The sequence below is a fragment of the Arachis hypogaea genome, chromosome 12, assembly GCF_003086295.3.
Source record: "Arachis hypogaea cultivar Tifrunner chromosome 12, arahy.Tifrunner.gnm2.J5K5, whole genome shotgun sequence".
Lineage (NCBI taxonomy): Eukaryota > Viridiplantae > Streptophyta > Magnoliopsida > Fabales > Fabaceae > Arachis > Arachis hypogaea.
In genome coordinates this window covers 58,223,250-58,228,904 of record NC_092047.1, presented here as the reverse complement: position 1 = coordinate 58,228,904, position 5,655 = coordinate 58,223,250, and positions in this window count along the sequence as shown.

Sequence of the window (5,655 nt, the reverse complement as noted above, 5' to 3'; positions counted from 1 at the left end):
GACATAGATCTCTATGATGGAACGACCGACCTGAGATACCATGTCAGCAACTTTAAAAGCCGAATGTACCTGGCTGATGCCTCTGACGCCACTCGCTGTAAGGCCTCCCAACAACCTTGACAAAAGCAGCAATGAAGTGGTTTGCCAACTTACCCCCCAGATCGGTAATTGGCTTCGACGATCTGGGTAGGAAGTTTCTTACCAGATTTTCTATCTAGAAGGATAAGGTAAAGCATGTCGCGAGCTTGTTAGGAGTTAAACTGGAAACGGGGGAAACGCTTCGAGACTATATGGAGCGATTCAATAAAGCATGCTTAAAGATACAAAGTCTACTTACAGGAGCCGTGATTATGGGGTTAGTTAATGGCCTCAAAGAAGGGTCATTCTCTCAGTCCACATCCAAGCGACACCCAACTTTCCTGAACGAAGTACAAGAGTGGGCAAAGAAATACATCAACATAGAGAAAAACTCCCGACTAAGGGAACCACCCTTGAAGACCAACCTACCATATCCACCTCAGGAAAAAGATAAAGAAACTAAGAAAAAGTAAGAATACAACCCTGAGAAGCCTCGGAGATACCACAATGATACTCACCTCCGGGTCTCTCTAGTGGATGTTTACAAAGAGATATGGCATGTATACTGAAAAGCTTCCACCACCTCATCCAATTAAGCATAAGAAGGCAAGAAGTCAAACAGAATATTGCGAGTACCACAAACTTTACGGGCACTCTACCAATGACTGTTATGATTTGAAGAATGCCATAGAAAAGTTGGTCAGAGAAAGACGACTAGAAAGATACTTGGCGGACAGGTCGGATGACCAAAGGAAGAGAAAAGGAATGAGGAAAGAGGACGACAAGAACATCCACCTCAAACCCTAAGCGACATATACACATGATTAATGGGAGATTCGCAGGGACGAAAAAAGGCATCTAAAAGAGTTGTACCAAGTCAAGGAAGACAGCAGACTCCCCGACTTGCCCACCATCTCGTTTACCAAAGAAGATGCTCAAGGGATAACATCTGGAGACGATGATCCCGTGGTGATAACTATGATCCTCGCCAACGCAAACCTTCACAGAACCTTAATAGATCAAGGAAGCTCAACCGACATCCTCTTTAAACCTGCTTTTGACAAACTCGGTTTGGAGAAAAAGGTTCTGAAGGCATACCCGACAATCTCTTCGGACTGGGGATATGTTGATCCAACCTATTGGGTACATCTCCCTATACACCACCTTAAGAAAGGGTGCAAAGTTGAAGACATTAAGCGTTGATTACATTGTGGTCGACGTAACCTCGGCATACAATGCCTTAATAGGCCGGACCACTTTGAACCAACTTGCGGCCGTTGTCTCTACACCCCCATTTGTGCATGAAATTTTCCATGGCGAAAGGAATTGCCACCATTAAAGGAGATCAAAAACTAGCACGTAAGTGCTATAATGAAAGCCTTAATCTAAAAGATAGTCTTGGGAAGAAAGAGGTCAGCACTATCGAACTAGGTAGTTTCTGAATCCAGGAAGAACTGCGCCCCTAACCTAGAGGAAAAGTAGAGGAAGTATAAATCAGAGATCACCCTAAAAAAAGAACAAGTATAGGGGTTAACTTGGAAGAAGATATGAAAGAACAGCTCAAAGAGCTACTAAGAAAGAATTCTGACATCTTCGCTTAGAAAGTCTCCAACATGCCTGGTATAGATCCCAACCTGATACCCCATAAGCTCGCAGTATACCCGGTTTTCTGACCTATCAAACAAAAGCGTCGAAAGCTTGGGCCAGAAAGAACACAGGTCGTGGAAGAACAAGTGCAAGCTTTGCTAGAAGTAGGGTTTATAAGACAGGTGAAGTATCCATTGTGGCTAGCTAATGCGTTTTGGTGAAAACACAAAACAGAAAATGGAGGACGTGTGTTGATTACACCGACCTCAATAAAGCTTGTCCCAAGGATCCATATCCCCTCCCTAGCATCGATGCTCTGGTCGACTCGGACTCAGGCTATCGGTATCTGTCTTTCATGGACGCCTACTCGGGATACAACCAAATCTTGATGTACAAGTTGGACCAGGAGAAAACTTTATTTATAACCTCAAAAGCTAACTATTGTTACATAATGATGTCTTTTGGGTTAAAGAACACCGGAGTCACGTACCAGAGGCTGATGAATAAAGTGTTCCCTTCCCACTTGGGAGAACTCATGGAAGTATATGTAGATGACATGCTCATGAAAACCAAAGAGAACTCAACACTGCTATCTGATCTCTCTGAGGTGTTTTCTATAATAAGGAAGCATGGGAGGGGCTAAACCCCTCAAAATGCACCTTCGCAGTAGAAGCGGGAAAATTAATGGGCTTCATGCTAACTTAAAGAGGCATAAAAGTGAACCCGAATAGATGTCAAGTCATACTCAACATGAAGAGGCCGACCTATTTCAAAGAGGTCCAACAATTGAATGGAAGGTTACAGCTTTATCCAGGTTCTTAGTAGGATACACTCTAAAATCACTACCCTTATATTCCATTCTCAGAAAGGGGAAGCATTTCGAGTGGACTTCGAAATGTGAACAGGCCTTCCAAGACTTCAGAGCCTTCCTGGGTCAACCCCACATAGTTATCCGACCTGTTAAGGGTGAAGAACTCGTACTGTACTTAGCAGTAGTAAGCCGAGCGATATCGTTTAAATTGAAACCCATAGCTGATAGTAGAACTAGAATATATATTTTTTGTTTCCTACTGACACGAACCCATATCTTTGCTTTTCTATCAATCTCTAGTTCTAATCTCCCTCCCTCAACCAGTTCTAAAAAAATGGGATTTCGCGTAATAAGTTTTTGATATTCAACAACTCCTGTTAAAAAATAATCGCAGAAATCCAAACATTCCAATCGACTAATAACATATATTACAATCGACTAATAACAACTACTAATTTGTTTCTGTTAGATTTTCCACATTCATAGGAGTACATTTATGTTTTTGCTTTACGACTATGATATTTTTTGGGCATTTCTTCAGCTTTGATCTGTAAAGATGCAAAGGGACAACAACCTATCTACTTTGTCAGCAAAGCCCTACAGGAGGCAAAGCTGAATTATCAAAAGATAGAAAAGTTCGCATGCCCTTATCCTTACCTCTCGACAGCTCCAACCTTATTTTGAAGCCCGCACAATAAAGATCTGTACTAAAGTATAAAACTTGAACAGCCATCAAGTCCTAATACCTTGCCAACTTCATCACTAAATATATTGAAAATCAAGGAAGCTCGACTAGATGGAGCCTATATGTAGACGGATCGTCCAATATAATTGGAAGCGGTGTAACGACCCAATTTTCAGTACGCCTAGGACATACCAGAAACTGAGTGCTACCAATTTGTCATCCTAATTATTATCTATTATTTATTATATGAGCCTGATTCGTTGTTAAAAGCATAGTTAGTTAGCGAGGTACTTTTTTTTTAAAAAAACGTTTGAATTAATAAATATAATCATTTATAATCAATTCACAAATAATAACAGATAAAACAGTTATATACAACCACACATAAATACATCACAAGTAGTTGACAACATTCGGTGATTCAGCCTTTATTAGAATATAGACTATTAGTTAGAACACCCCTAGATATAGCTAAATAATATCTATATACATATATATACATACAACATCCCAGACCCTGACCTGTTCAAGAGGTCCCTAAGCTGGCACCTAGGCTAGCCTAGACTCTATACTCACCTAGTCCCTCTAAACTACTAAACTGAGGGAAAGTACGTTCTAAGTCTTCAAAACTCAAGTCAGGTGGAACGTCATCAAAAGGTAGAACATCATCTGCTACTCCTCTGTAGGATCATACATTGCTATAGGACGTCTCTCTGGTACCTCATGAAGTAGCCACACAACAGGAGTCTCGTACACAGGATTTAGGTTAAAGTTCACGTACAAACGTGGTGCAGACATTGGCTGGTCTCACAGTATATACATATAAACAGAAAACGAGATTCACCCTAGACTCAGAAGACTACCTAGAGCGGAATCCTTTTTGCAAACGGTCATCAGCGAACTACGGAAAGGAACTCTTGCTTCCATCTGAAGGGGGAAGGGAGAGAAAAGGGGTAAGAACTGGGGAGTTCTTACTAGGGTCGTGGTTATTAGTTAAGTTCATTAATTATATGTTGTTTTGCAAACGAATAGCAAAATACAAAAAGCAGTAAATAGAAGATGAAGATAAATAGAGGAAATAGAGAAATAGAAAACAGAACACAAACAGAAGGATACAAGAAAATACAAAACAGACACAGAGAATAGAATACAAACAAGGAAAGCATACATTCATACCACAATCATACCACATTCATACATTGCATGGCGGAGCTAGTTAACTTATATTTGCCCAACACACTCTCTGTAAGAGTCCTTTGACTTACAGGAGTATACACACACTCTCACTGTAAGAGTCATTTGACTTACAGGAGCATACACACACTTTCACTGTAAGAGTCTTTTGACTTACAGGAGTATATGCTAGTAGTGTGTTCTCGATACCTCTGTAAGAGTCCTCTGACTTACAGAATAGCATTATAGCTAAGTATCCCAGGAAAGCACTCTCAGTGGTCGTACCACTATCTATCAGACTGCCTTCACGCAGCAGATCATCACATAATCATTCTCATTATCATCATTCATTATCATTCTCATTATTCATCATCACTTTCACATTCTTATGCAGTACCTCTTTCTTTCTCTGTTCAATCATGCTATACAAACTTTACAGCTTTTACTTTTACAACATCGTAACTCAAACCATTTCTCTTTATCACATTACTCTTTTCTCTTTGTCTTTTTACTCTGCTCTGATTACTCTTTTCTCTGTATCTCTTTACTTTTCTCTGGTTACTCTGTTCTCTGTGTTTCTTTACTTTGCTTTGATTTCTCTTCATAACATATGTATTTAAAGTTTATGTAAATTTTGGTATGAATAGTTATCCCGTCCCAAGTATAGGTTCATTAAGTCTATACTGAAACAATTTAACTTTTCATATAATACCTAACCCTAGTCGCAACTCAAGGACTAACTATGTTGCCCTAGTTCGTTCACTAATCTCCGTCTGTTTCTGTCATTAGAACTTTACAGACTTTTCCTTGATTTTTATCTCTTCTTTAACTTTTTATCTTACATTTATCTTTGCCTCACTAACATGTTATTACCACTCCCTAAGTGTTTTATGAAGGTAACTATGAGATTCTGCACTTAAAGTTGTCTTTCTAAAGCTTTTACAAAAAACTGCCTTTTCCGCATTATTTTATTATTTTTATTAAAAAATTATTTTTAATTAAATATTATTATTTAATATTTTATTATTATTTATTATTTTATCATTAAATTTTCGAAAATTACCCCTTTTTAACTTTAACCTTTAAAATTCACTTTTTACCACCCGTAACTTTTAATATTTCTACTTTAACCACCCTAACTTTCAAAAATTACAAAATAACCCCTCAAACACCAAAAATTTTACTTCCTTGCCCTTTTCAAGATCTAAGGCCTGTTCTTCCATGTTCTTCATCATACTGAAAGTGTTCTTCATGTTCTTCGTATATTCTTCAGATTCTTTCTCTGTTTTTACCCGTTTTTCAGTCTTTTCAGCAACCGATT